At 37.5% G+C, this 15,255-nt stretch overlaps 1 long non-coding RNA gene across 1 annotated transcript; it reads right to left on the bottom strand.

The window, feature by feature from the left end:
- Positions 1-801: 801 nt before the first annotated feature.
- LOC142829467 (uncharacterized) lies at positions 802-12,973 on the bottom strand. Its single transcript, XR_012903886.1, has 3 exons — positions 12,854-12,973; positions 2,745-2,877; positions 802-902 (listed from the first exon to the last, which is right to left on the bottom strand). It is a non-coding gene; the product is annotated as an uncharacterized LOC142829467 (long non-coding RNA).
- Between the last annotated feature and the right edge of the window lie 2,282 nt (positions 12,974-15,255).

Genomic DNA, 15,255 nt, shown 5'->3' with positions numbered 1-15,255 from the left:
TTAGGCTAGGTCTAGACTACACTCTTTTATCGCAAAAAGCTACACTAAGTACATCTAAACTACATCCCTTTTTTGAAAGAGGGATGGAAATTACACATATTGAAATTGCAAACGAAGCCAGGATTTGAATTTCTGGTGCTTCATTTGCATCATCGTGTCATGACATTTTTTGAAAAATGCTATTTTGAAAGTGAAACCACGGTCTAGACGCGGTTCTTTCAAAAAGAAAAGCCTTTTTTGAAAGCTCCTGTACTCCTAAAAAAAAAAAGAGGTTTATAGGATCTTTCGAAAAAGGTTTTTCTTTTTGAAAGAACCATGTCTAGACTACAGTTTCACTTTTGAAATAGTGTTTTTAAAAACCCCCAGCTGTGACGCAATTATGCAAATGAAGTGGCAGAAATTCAAATCCTGGCTTCATTTGCAATTTCAATATGACTAATTTCCATCCCTCTTTCAAAAAAGGGATGTAGTTTAGATGTACCCTTAGTATAGCTAGACATAGCCTAAGTGTGTTTTAAAAGACAAAACATTTCTATTGAATATAAGAAAAGTATGTTTTCTTCATTCCCATTGTTTGCCAAAATGTCATAGTGCTTTAGTTCAAACTTCCAAACATAAATCACCCTCCAGAAAATTGAAAAATATCTCATCCTGAAAAATAGCAATTTGAGTAAGTTGCAAGAAATGTTAAAAGATCTTTTATAAATGCTTAGGCATTCTTAGAGCAGTTGCTAAAAGCTCCAGCTATAATATAGTAAACCAGAAAACAGTTCAGGTAGGAATGGTTCTTACCATGCTTTGGGGTTTGCAAAAGTATGTAGATGGCATTTTTTGTTTGTTTGTTGGCTGGCTTGCTTGTTTGTTTATCCCTGCTCACATTGAAGTGATTGATAATTTTGACTCTGTAAATAAAATAATTATAATTAAAAATTATAATAATATAATAAAAATATAAAACATAACAGAAGCATGGAAATAGATTCAACAAAGCCAAATAAGTTATAAATCAATGAGCAACATGCTTCAGAATTAGATAGTTCCTCTAAATGTGACCTGTTCACTGCTGCTCAGAAAAAAAATGTTTTTTAAATTTATTCAGATGGTTAATAAAGATGAACTTTTGATGAGTTTTGTCCGTTAAACTCCATAATTCTTATATATTCTAACCAAAATAATTTTAATGTTGTGTACTATATATTTAGTGCCCTATATAAACTGAAACTGAAATAAATTGCTTATGCTTCAAATGCAGGTAATAGGTGAAGGGAAAATTAATTCAGAAATTGAATATGTATAATCTTTTACGGCATTTTATATCTTGATCTTACTAAAATAGTTGGGATATGCAGTTAAGGGAGTCCTCAAAACTACAGTACACAATAGCACACTAGACTAAGTAATTGATAAGCAGGTGTGCTTATAATTCAATTTATATTCTGTAATTCATACAGATTTTTGTTGTTTGCAGATGTTTTCTATGATGAATGAAATAGTAAACAATTAATGAAGCTTAATTCATTAGAAAGTGCTTGTTCCAATAGATAATAACAACAACAAAGCTAAAAATCCCTTTAGTTTATTGATAATGTAACGGAAGAGACCTCTGGAACTTTCATTGTACTTCTGGTAAGATAAAATGTTGAAAACAGAACACATAATGAAATCATGGGAGTTTTTCTTCAAAAAAGAATCTTCTCCCACACTCTAGGGCTGTGTCTAGACTGCAGGGTTTTTTCGAAAAAAAGTAGCCTTTTTTCGAAAAAAAATTCACCTGTGTCTAGACTAAAGCCGTGTTCTTTCGAAATTAAATCGAAAGAACGCATCTTTCCTTTCGACGGCGGTATTCCTAATTTCACGAAAGAGAGCATCAAGACTGTCTGGCTTGCTTTTTCGAAATTATTGCTTGCAGTCTAGATGCTCTTTTCCAAAGAGGCTTTTTCGAAAGTATCTTTCAAAAAAGCCTCTTTCGAAAGAGGCTTGCAGTCTAGACGTAGCCTAGAAAGGGAAAAAAAAGGTTTGGGAATTAGTTTGAGAATCAACACTATCAACATTCTACTAGATACAGAGCTACTTATTCAACCGTTTTCATTGTTATTGAATTGCAACACAGAACAAGATCAAAATTAAACGTGATATTTTGCTATTCATCATCAACAGAAATAACATGGAAACCATGTTAGAAGCAAGTGAAAGAACAATAAGAATCAGTAATAGAGTATATACTAAAATGCAGCACTAATAATAGTTGACAAGCTAATAAATTAGTAAATACACCTCAACACAGATATTTAGATAATCATCTGTGCAGCTTTTATTTTTGCTGCTTGTTTCTACTACTACATGACTTATCCAAGAATATTCACTGTTGTGTTTTAGCAACTTTGAAAGTCCTGGGTTTGAATAGGCTTTGTTCGGAGTGTTTTGTTGCTTCACAATAGCTAATCTTTTTTCTGAGCATAACCTGATGCCCAAAGATTCTACAGTTTGCTCCCAAGATAATGAATGTGCTTTCAGCCATTATGAGGATGCCAATGTGCTAATGCAAACACATAATCAACCATTTAACCATGAATGTTTGTGATGAGATAATACGAATAATGCTATTATTAATAATGCTCTGATCCGTATTAATAATGACTCAGAAATGGAACAAGTACCAATAGGTTTTGATGAATGTGTACCCATTACAGCATTGTTTCATTATTAGGCAGTGTTCCAAACAAAAAGAAAAGAAGGCTCCTTACCCTCTTCTACCACTGCTCATCTACTTGCTTTCACTTCTTAATATTTAACTCCGCTTCACTCACCAAAACACTTCAGTTTGGGGGGCTTGGTTTTGTTTAAGGGCCACTTCTTTAAAGAAGTGGAAGTCCAATCCTAGTGAGATAAATAGAAAGGAACATAAACACTGTCAAAACAAGTGTAAAAATGAGAAAATCAAAAAAAGATTTTGAGGAACAGCTAGCCAAAAACTCAAAAAGAAATAACAAAATGTATTTTAAGTACATCAGAAACAGGAAGCCTGCTAAAAAACCTGTTGGTCCCCTAGATGATCGAGATATAAAAGGAGCAATCTGCAGACAAAATGACTTCTTTGCTTCAGTCTTCACGGTTGAGGACATTAGGGAGATTCCCAAATCTGTACCATCCTTTGTGAGTGGTGAATCTGAGGAACTGTCCCAGATTGAAGTGTCATTAGAGGAGGTTTTGGAACAAATAGAAAACTTAATGTTAACAAATCTCCGGGCATTCATCCAAGGGTTCAAATGTGAAATTGCTGAACTATTATCTGTGGTTTGTAACCTATCCTTTAATTCAGCTCCCAAACCTAATGACTGGAAGGTAGCCAATGTGACACCAATATTTAAAGGGCTTTAGAGGCGATCCTGGCAATCACAGACCGGTAAGTCTAACTTCAGTACCGGGCAAATTAGTCAAAACAATAATAGGGAATAAAATTGTGAGGCATGTAGAAGAACATAATTTGTTGGACAAAAGTCAACATGGTTTCTGTAAAGGGAAATCATGTCTTACTAATCTATTAGAGTTCTTTGAAGGAGTTAAGAAACATGCAGACTGGGGGATCAAGTAGATATAGTATACTTAGATTTTCAGAAAGCCTTTGACAAGGTCCCTCACCAAATGCTCTTGTGTAAATTACATGGCCATGGGATAAGAGGGAAGGTCCTTTCTTGGATTGAGAACTGGTTAAAAGACAGGAAGCAAAGGGTAGGAATAAATGGTCAATTTTCAGAATGGAGAGGGGTAACTAGTGGTGTCCCCCAAAGGTCAGTCCTGGGACCAATCCTTTTCAAAGTATTCATAAATGATCTGGAGAAAGGGGTAAGCAGTGAGGTGATAAAGTTTGTGGATGATACCAAACTGTTTAGGATAGTCAAGACAGAAGCAGACTGTGAGGGATTCCAAAAAGATCTCACCAAACTCAGTGATTGGGCAACAAAATGGCAAATGAAATTTAATATGGAGAAGTGTAAAGTAATGGACATCGGGAAAAATAACCCCAATTATACGTACAGTATGATGGGGGCTAATTTGGCTACAACAAATCAGGAAACAGATCTTGGAGTTATCGTGGACAGTTCTCTGAAAACTTCCACACAGTGTGCAGCGGCGGTCAAAAAGACAAATATGATGCTAGGAATTATTAAGAAAGGAATAGAAAATAAGACACAGAATATCTTACTGTCCCTGTATAAAACTATGGTACGCCTACATCTTGAATACTGTGTACAGATGTGGTCTCCTTACCTTAAAAAATATATTTTGACCTTGAAAAGGGTTCAGAAAAGGGCAACTAAAATGATTAGGGGTTTGGAACGTGTCCCATATAAAGAGAGGTTAAAACGACTGGGACTTTTCAGTTTAGAAAAGAGGAGACTGAGGGGAGATATGATAGAGGTATATAAAATCATGACTGGTGTGGAGAGGGCCGATAAAGAAAAGCTATTTATTAGTTCACTAAATAGAAGAACTAGAGGACACCAAATGAAATTAATGGGTAGCAGGTTTAAAACTAATAAAAGAAAGTTCTTCACACAGCATGTAGTCAACCTGTGGAAGTCCTTGCCAGAGGAGGCTGTGAAGGCTAGGACTATAATAGAGTTTAAAGAGAAGCTAGATAATTTCCTGGAGGTTAGGTCCATAAAAGGCTATTAGCCAGAATTGGTGTCCCTGGCCTCTGTTGTCAGAGGCTGGAGAAGGATAGTAGGAGACAAATCGCTTGATCATTGTCTTCGGTCCACCTTCTCTGGGGCACCTGGTGCTGGCCACTGTCGGTAGACAGGATACTGGGCTAGATGGACCTTTGGTTTGACCCAGTATGGCCATTCTTATGTTCATAACTTAAAGGAAAAAAAGGACTAAGTATGAATTTTCAGGTTACAGAACATTTATTAGACTTATGGCCAAATTCAGCAAGGGCAGCAGAGGGAGTGATAAAATACAACTCCTCGTATCCAAACCATATTGTGTAAAAGAATTAATCCAGTTAGGAAACCGATATTTCAAGCTGAGCCTTGAGCTCAGGTTTTCTCAAAGAGATTTCTAAAGTTACTCTAGAACTTTTTATTCTATTCAGGTTCTTATATTGCTTTCATCACCATATTATCCAAATCTTTTCCAATAGTTCACTAAACAATGTGACTACAGAAATCAACCGGTGGACAATAATTGGAGCATCTGTCCTGGCATTATGCCCTTGTTCATTAACCTATCCAGTTCTTAGGTTGTGCTATCATCTTACAGAGGTTCACTGTTGCTATATTTACCTGCACCGCCCCCAGTATCGGCGATTACAACTCCCGTTGGGCACAGGTCGCTGCTCCTGGCCATTGTGAGCAGCAGGAAGCAGCGCCAACTGGATCCAGCCTTCAGGCTGGTCTTTGCGCTTACCTGTCTTACAGGCTACATCTTGGAAGTGAAACTAATCTATTTTTCTTTACCATATGTGGTTCCTCTCCACACGCTTAAATTTACATCAGCATAAGTCATTGTAAACCTTTCTACTGTTTAAGTTCTGACATGGGAGATATAGTTTGGCCAGATTGAATATTTTCTTTAAAGAAGAAAGGGGCACCCAAACTACAATGGTCATTAGTACAGCCTGACCAAAATCACGTCATTTTGTTCAATTTCATGGTCACAGGAATATGAAAAAAGTAAATTTCATTATTTCAGTTATTTAAATCTGAGGTTTCACTGTGTTGTAGTTGTAGGGGTCCTGACACCAAAAAGGTTTGTGGGGGGGGATTGCTAGTTTATTGTGGAGGTTGTTGCAGTTCTGGCACCCTTACTTCTGGGCTTATGGAATGATATTACTCCCCTTACTTGTACTCCCTTCACTGCTGCCTACAGAGCTGGACACTCAGCAAGCAGCTGCCGGTCCCTGATGTCTGAATGAGTTACCGACCAAACACCTGATTGTAACTCGAAGTGTTCGTAAGTCGGACCCCATTCATTTACATGTGACCGTGCTGTTTGTAAGCATGGATTGCATTCATAACTCGGGAACCACCTTTATGAACGCTTAATGGGAGGTTTGGTCCTAAGTACGAGCAGTTGTAAATCAACCATTCATAACTCAGGGGCCGGCTATGCGCGCACGTGTGTGTGTGTGTGTGTGTGTGTGTGTGTACGTGCATGTGTGCGTGCGTATGTGAGTGTGTGTATATATCAATTTTTAGCAGAAATAAGTTTCTGGTCATCTCCCCCTAGCAATAAGTGAAAAGTTTCTTTCATACATTTTTTAAAGGAATTGGCTCTGAATTGTTCATTATTTTCTGTTATTTCTCATTCAGAATTATCCATTAAATAATTTATCTGTAGATCATTTAAGAACAGTTCATTGTAACTGTAGTATAATAAAGGCCCAAATAAACTCTTCCCTGACAGTTTTTTTCAGGAGGTAAAGAGAGGGGAAGAGACTACAGGAGCACCTATCAAGCAAATTATAGATCCAAGTGATCAGTTTTGGCTGGTGTTGGATTACAAATCACTTTAGAAGTGAATGAAGGGGCAAGGAAATGTTTTCTTTAGTGTATGATTAAAAGGGAGCAGAACTGTGCAGAACTTGTCACAATTGAAGGGTTACCCTCAGCTGAAAGAAACTCACGGGCTCAATGCCAGACTCTTTTGAGATTAAGAAGGGCAGGGACAGATGTTCCAGCCAGGAGGTGTGGACTCTCCCCAAATGTTCCCAATCTGATTTAACCTGTCGTCCCCCACTATTTCAAGAAATAATAGGTTTTAATCAGTGCTGGAATCAGTTCTGGTTGGATTGTGTTTCTTCTCAGCCTTCTAAGAGCCAAAAATCACTAAGGGTACATCTATACAGCAGCATTATTTTGGAATAACTGATGTTATTTCAAAATAATAAAATGTGTGTCTACCTAGAAAGCCATTATTTCAAAATAATGGTGAGCTAGAGGACTTCTTACTCCAACTCCAGTAATCCTAATTTCATGAGGAGTAAGGAAAGTCGAAAGTTATCTTCCTTGGACTTCCTGCTATGTAGACAGTGCCAAATGATGAATTAAGCTATTTCAACTTCAGCTATGCAATTGATGTAGCTGAAGCTGAGTAGCTTAATTCGACTTTTGCCCTGCTTTGTAGACATGCCCTAAGTGATTGATCTACAGAGTTCATAGCAGAGAAGAAGGTGGAAGCAGAAGGCAGCGTACAGTGATGGGTGGGAGGAGCTAGCCAGAGCAAGAATTCCTATAGGGGTACAATCAAGATGCCCTCTTTCCCAGATGGGAGGAGTGCTCACACAGATGCATCTCTAACCCCTGAATCTGTATTGACCAAGAGCAATCATTGTGAGTGGGAAAGGTAAGGAAATAGTAAAGGAACTTTTGTTTCCAGAACTTAAGAGCATGAGATAGAATGACAAGCCCATCCACTCTGAAGTAGGTGGCCTGTTCATAGTTTTATGGCTAGTAAACCTGTTTGTTGCATTTTCTCTGTTTGGTGATGTGTGACTTCTCTCCTTTCATTACAACTTTCTTTTCTCTGTATGTGGGAAATTGTTGCCTCCCCGAGGCACCCAGAAACAACGTATAGTTTTTCTAAGTTACAGAATGGAGACTTGAGTCATTTTTGTGTTGTATTGTTGAAAAGGAATCCCTAGATATCAAATTTGGTACTATGTGCTGCTGGCTCCATCTGGCAGAAAGGATACAGTACTGTATATTTCTTTTCCCTCATTCGGTGAGCACAGATTCAAATATTTTGTGTAAAATGCTAGTGAATTCAAAATTCACTTTTCTGTACATGTGCAGCAATTTCACCATTTACACAAATACTCCTGCAGGTTTGTTTAAAAATTTGAAACAAAATTGTGTCAGTCTTATCTCGCACAGAGGCTGTACAGCTGTTAGCACATTGCAATAAATTATCTGTCCCTGAAAGAACACAGCACTATATATTTACAGCTGAATTTCTACAGAATGACACCAAAAGTGATCATGACAGCTGAAAGAGTAGCAGAAATGAGGCTGCTGTATGCTACATAAATTTAGAAAGTTGAGAATATTTTTTTTAAAAGCACTGCTCCAAGGCAAAATGGGAGATGGGTTCTGAATTGTTTTTAATAGTAAATTTCCATTCTGATGATAAAATTTTGGACTCACTGTACCTTTTTTTCTCTCTCTTCATGTGTGTCATACAGCTCCAGTTTAAACCTCAGTGGAATAGAATCTGTCCAAGATCCAAAGTAAACATAGTTCTAGGATTTTTTTTCCCCAATTTCATATACAAGAAGTGTCAAATTTCCTAATAACCTGATTCTGCAAATCCTTATTCACACAATTAATGCATTTAAGTGCACAGGAATAAAGGACTACTTGCAGAAATTTGAGTTTGGAGAATGTCATATCAGAAAATATTAGCTTATTTTAGCTTATTTATTTACAAACAGCACAATGAGTATATTTACCCAGTCTTCTAACTCTTTCTCATATTTAACAGAAACATAAAGATATGTAACTTAAATTCTCCTTTAACTCACTATTTTTAATGCTGATTTTAGATAATCTATTTAAACATTTAGTATTATTGATCAGAATTTTACTTTGGTTGCTTTGTACCATAAAAGAACTCCATTAAACACATTCCTATATTAAACACTCAAAATTATAATTCCATCTTGCAAACAACTGCACATGTCCATGAAATTAAGCAGGGGTTTATAAAGATACAGAGACCTGTACAGATCTGATTTCAGGACTGAGGCCATACAGCTAAAATTCAGTTCAAATTCTTCTTTGATGTTATCATTATGTCCACTTAACTTTTAGGACAGCCCATTACATTCTGGTTTACTTGAAATACTAAACCTGAAGCAGCTCCTAGGAAATGTTCCCACATACACTGAGAAAAAATTACTTCTTCAAAGGGGTTATAAACTACTCTTGGATAGATTATGGAGCACTTTACACTGAAGTCAAGACTACTTCTTCAATTCTCCTTCACTAATGTTTTTCTGTTGTTCACAATCTGCCCTCTTTGTGGTTTATCTACAATATTTGACATGGGAACTTGTAAAGCATTTTTCCCCACACAGGCTATTTTCAACAGATTTTTTTAAAGGTTTCAGGGGACCTGAAAGTACAGCCAAAATAAATATTCACCCAATTTTTATTTTGGGTGTTGGACAATCACATCACCTTGTTTATGCTATTGGGGATGAGGGCCACATTCCATTCAGGGTAAGAAGGGAACAATTAAATGTCCCATGGTTTACTTAAAAAACAACAAATGGTCTGGTAGCACTTTATATACTAACAAAACATGTAGATGGTATGATGAGCTTTTGTGGGCATAGCCCACTTCTTCAGATGACGGGAGTTTTAAGTTTAGGATGAGCAAACCCAAAATAAATAGGGAAGAAGGGAGGGGGAGGGGCAAAGGAGCAGAGGGTATGGAAATATCAAATCATGGTTTACAGATAGCTGAAACAATGAAAAGCCACTGCTCAAAAACTATGTCTAGGCCATATAACTCTAAAGGTTTCCCATAGTGTTGATAGCAAACCCACAGGCAGGGAAGTGAATAGAGGATATTTATATATAGAACAAAAGAGAAACATCACAGAAGCCAACAAAAAAGACAAGGGGAAAAAGGAAGCCAGAGAAGTACTCAGAGCATTACTGTGAGAAAAAGCCGAGAGGTTTTGAACAGTCTTAACAGAACTGAGAGAAAAGAAACTGCCTCCTATGTCATCTTCCCATGCTTAGAGAACCAGGATATTATGTACATATTCTTTGTAAATGAAAAGAAGTGCATCAAAGATACTGTCATTAAGTTCTTCTAATTGAAACATCCTGGTAAGGCTTAAAACTTGAATACCACTTGGATCAAAAGTGGGAGGCAGGCTGGGGCCAATATCTTTTGTAAGGGTGATCTATACAACACTGCAATGATCACTCTTGCATTCTGTATTCTGGCATGCCCAAATGCCATGGTGAAGAATGTCACAGAAAGTACCATACAAGAGGTCATCAAGAAATGAATCACAAGAAAACTCTCTAGTCAAGATATCGCTACCTACCTAAGTGGCTCCCTGGAAGCTGAATTTGGAAGCGAGGGGTAAAGCTACATGATGACTGGAGAAGCATATCGACAGTCACTGGACATAGCACAAGAAACGCCAGGAGTTGGGAATCCTAGTGCCACAGGTAAGAAATATGGAGCAAACAATCATTATTCTGCGGAGACAACCCTGGAGAATGCCATCTGCTTTCAGTATATGGAAATCATCATCGAATCATAGGGTTGGAAGAGACCTCAAAGAGATCATTGATTCTAACCACCCAAAAAGAAAAGAAAATCTGCCACAGCAGCAGTAGCTCCACCCCTTGGCACCAAACAGGAAAACTCGAAATAAAAGATGGTCCAGAGCAAAGCCTTTGAGAACACATGCAAGAGCAACACCAGCAATTACTTCCTCCCTGAGGCAGTAAGATACTGATCTATACTACTAAATTTTAAATAGATGATCCTTCCACCAGGCCCAGCTGAACTGCAACCCAGTGAACAGAGCCATCTGCCATAGGAATAAGGACAAGCAAAGCAGAAAGTGCAGTAATGCTAATGAGACACTACTCATTAGATGATCAACTCATTTGCTGATCATTGGAACCCTGGGTGCATGGGATCCCAGTAATAATCAAATTTTGAAAGAATGTGGAATCAATTAATGTTATGCTCAGCTAACGTGGCAACTCATGGTGTTGGATGCGAGTAGGTGGTCGAGGGACATCTATCTAGAACACATCACCGGGAATCAGCAATACCATGAGGGATAAGCTGAAGAGCCAATGAGAAGCTCATTTGGGTAAATAGTTAAAATAATTTTCTGATGGACTGTATTTTGTAATGGAAAATCTACCCTAAATTTTTAGTTCCTAAGGGCCAGATTCATTGATCTCTCTCTCTCTCTCTTTTTTTTTTTTTTTTTTTTTTTGGCAACTGACTTTGTATACAGTTTAATCGATAAAATACCCAAATAATTGTATTCAGGCTCACTGATAGCAGAAGTAGCTGGAGTGCCAGGCCCTTTAAATAGCCACTGGAGCTGTGGGAGACACGCTAAGGGCTGACGGGGGATGGGATGGCTCTGAGCCAGCTCTGCATCTTCTGCTTGAGGCCAAACACTATCAGGGAGTACAGAGCCAATCCCACTTCTCCCCCCTACCCAGCCTCCCCACACACTCCTTGCTTAAGGGCCCAGAAATTCAGTTGGCCTCCTCGATTAGATGGCAATAGCTAAACTGAATTGTTAAATTTGACTTTGCTGAGTATGCACTATACACGTTGTATGACATTTAAAACAAACATTGTATTTGTTGGTAATCTAAGCATTATAGGATGTACAGACACTGTTTTCTTAACCTTCATATTATGTACACTTTAACATGTGCTTTAATATTATCTATTTATATATCATTGAGGCATTAAGGCACAGAACTATATTTATCAGTGCTTAAGTTACAATACAGGAATTGATTTCTATGAGCCATCTCCGTAGCAGGTGCAAATCTACATCAATTCTAAATCTACAATTTTCACCAACTAAGGATATTAGCCCACTAATATAAAAAAGTAAAGACTAGATCTGATGAAAGTTGTACACAAACAAATACATTGTGCATGAAAGTGACCACATATTATTCTTTATTTTTCTACACCACAAATTTGCTAGGAGAGGTGCCCCCTTTTTGTCCTTTCCAAAAATCAGCTCTGATTAGAAAAACCTAAAGAGAGAGAAAGAGAGGAAAGAAAGAGAGAGAAAAAGGAGAGAGAGATAGATTGTTGGCCAAATGTTGGCTAAAGCTTTCCGTCCTGTTTGTTCACGGAAAGAGGAGTTGATACATTCTTTGTAAGTAAACACCTTTGTATTAAAGTCATCCAATTCTTCCCCTACTGGAAAAACAACCTATAAGTTCTTTGGCTACTAGCTTATGTCAAAAGGAGTAACAGAATAATATGAAGATCTTGATGAATTGTTTTTTGTGTGATGTCAAAGTTGAAGTGGGCCTTTAAACATGAATTTCAACAAATGGAAAGTGGTATCTTTTCAAGCCAGAATGGAGAAATGATCCCATTCCTGAGTGGCATTATGGAAAAAGGTACAAAAATGGTTATGACAGAAGCACCCAAACTGGTATGTTATTAGAAAACTACCAATATTGTCAGAATCATATAAAGTTTCCATATGTGACTTTAACATGTGCAAGGATTAAAATGGATGTCAATGGTCTAGGTAATTATGAGGGAGGAAAATCAGTGCCGTGTATTAGCAAAAACCATAATAATAATAATAATAATAATAATAATAATAATAAATTACATGATCTAAAGTGCTTTTATGTGGAAAAAAGTTCCATGTTAAAAACATTTCACGTGGTTGTAGATCAGAGTGGGCAAAAATTTTTAACTGGGGGGGGGGCACTCCAAGATTTCGATAAATAGTAAAGGGCTTCACTTCCATGGCAGGTGTGCAGTATCTGGGATGTCAGGTGGGGTGTAGAAGGAAGATTGAGATAGAAGACTTGGGTGCAGGAGGAGATGTGGCATCTGAGAAGGAGTTTGGGTGAAGGAAGGGTTGTGATCTGGGGCTTGGGATGCAGGGTATAGAGGGGGTATGGATGCAGGAGAGGTTTCTGGCCTGAAGGAGATATGTAGCAGGAGCTGTAGGGCCTGGGAGGGAGTTGTGACCTGGAGGAGGTGGGGAAGGGAGAGGAGATACAAAGAGTTTGGGTGGTAAACTGGGACAGAAAGCTAGAAAAGAGAGGAGCTGGGGTGCCAGAGTCTCTGACTGGGAGACACTTACCTAGTAAGCTCTGACCAGTAGCCTAGCAGGAACCTGAGACAGGCTTCTTGTCTTTCTGCGGGGCAGGCTGCTCCACATGGCTCTGCTCCAGCATGGAAAGGAGGGAGTAAGGAAGGCAGGAAGCTTTGCTCACTGCCCTTATGCCTCTAGCAAAATTTCTCAATGCCTATTGGCCAGAAACTGGCCAATGGAAGCTAAGGGATTTTGCTAGGGGGCGGGACAGTGTGCAAAGCCTCCTACTCCCTCCCCAGTGTGCAGAACAGGGAGAGCCAGCCTTTAAAACTGCAGTTGCTGTGTAGTAAGGTTGTTGGTGTAGTGACTACGAGCCATAGAAAAACCATTTGTTATAATTAAAGCCTTGGTCACTAGAAGAAAACAAACAGAAAACCATTGCAAGCAACTGCTGTTCACTAATGGCAGAAAGATTATGCACTTAATGTGCACCAATAAACTGAAACCTGCCTCTGACTATAACCTCAGTTCAAACAATAGCAATCTTATCTGGCCTCTAAACCAGAAGTTCCTATGATTAAAGGAAAAGGATTCTGAATATTCTATATGACTTAGTCTTAGTGGAATAGCTTTATTACTAAAGGACTGCAAATAAAAAAAATGAAACTCTGTAGTTTCTTTTTCTTTTTTTAGTTGTTTCCCTCTCTATTAATGTCCTTGGATACCACATGCCAACATATGGATTTTTTTTCTTATGCATCATCATTTTTTTTCATGTAAACAAATGATAGAATCTATCAATTTCATATATAGATGACAGCATACAAACACACATGACTATCTGCATGGAAGCTAATGGAAAAATCAGACGATTCTGAATCCATAATCAGAGGGGCTATTCCTTGTGTGCTGTTAATCAAAATTGTTCTATATTTTGCCTTTTGTACACTTCTATCAACTACATATTATTTTTCTATGTATCCTATTTTTTCCTCCTCAATGTTTCCTTTTTTTTCTAGCTAATCACCTTCTTCTTTTACAAAGGCAACTTAATTTATAATATTTTCTAGTAGCCATCTCCTAATCGTGATTTGACAATTAATCTTCAGATTATTAATGACCCTAGATGGATATAAATTTAATTAAAACTTATACTTTGGTGAGCAGAGAAGAACTTTCAGAAGAATAGGAAACAGAATTTCAATGAAGCAGTAGTGCTGCTGAAGTGCCAATATGATTTTGATTATCATTCTGGCTCTGATTTTATATTCTATGGATTTATTAGAAATGAATTTGATCTATCAATCTGTGGTATCTTAAAGCAAATAAAATAATGCATTCAGATTTGCCATTAGAAAGTGCATTTTCTACATTAAGGGAATTTTAAATTATTTTACTAGAAGATCAAATGTCTTTTTTTTTCTTTCCTGACTCTGTATTTCTAATAAACAGTTCTAAAGATTCATATAAAAATTAACTCAAACATAATATATTCTATAATTATAAATATTATTTAGGATTTTTAAGTATTGTTTTTATTGCTCTCTCTTTTTCTTTCCACAGGTGCTTTTGTGCCCTATCTGCCTTTTGTTAGTAAATTTCTTGTAATGCTTGGGTTTATAATGTTCTAGCCTTTGTGTATGACATTTAGTCTTAAATATATTCTGACATTTTCCTAATCTTACTTTAGCGGAATAATCATATGGTAGATTTAATTCCTGTGTCAGACTTAAGTAATGTATTATGATTCCTTTGTACAGGAAAGGAGTGTAGTACATTCATAAGTCAGAACAGACACTAGAATCTGCAGTGATATGTAGCATCCTGACTGATAACTTGCTATACACTGACCACTTACCTGTCGTGCGACAGGATTGCCAGAACCTGTTGGGGAACATCTACATGCAACCCCATCCCAGAATTGAGCCTGGATCAACAGGTTCAAGCTCACACTATGGCATTACAAATAACTGCATAGTCAGAGCTTTTAAGTTGTAGCTTGGGCTAGCTCTCAGGAACTGAAGCATTTCCCTCTTCCTATGCTTCAAGGCCTGAGCTGTAACAAGCTATTTTTAGCACTCTAGCACAAGCCCGAGTCTCTTACCCTAAGTTTGAGTACTTGCTGCTGCAGGCTGTGTAGGCATAATCTCAGAGGGTTGTATCCTACATATAGACTATCAGTCAATGATTGATGACACTGCTGAATTTATCTCTATACGTCCATACTTAGAAAATAACGAACCCAGGTGTTTTGGGGATGAGAGGCAAGGATTAATGAACCAGACAAACTATCCATTGAAATTAATGAGAGAGGCCTATTATTTTTTATTCTTTCTTTCTTTCTTTCTTTCTTTCTTTCTTTCGCCTCTGAGAAGAAATAGTTACTTTTCAGAGGGCAACAAATTTTGAATCTGATATGCCTTTCAGATTAAGCAAGGATAGCATTGCTG

This window comes from Pelodiscus sinensis, chromosome 5 (genome assembly GCF_049634645.1).
Source record: "Pelodiscus sinensis isolate JC-2024 chromosome 5, ASM4963464v1, whole genome shotgun sequence".
NCBI lineage: Eukaryota > Metazoa > Chordata > Testudines > Trionychidae > Pelodiscus > Pelodiscus sinensis.
Note: the sequence above shows the minus strand (reverse complement) of the source record. Positions and strands in the feature narration are given on the sequence as shown.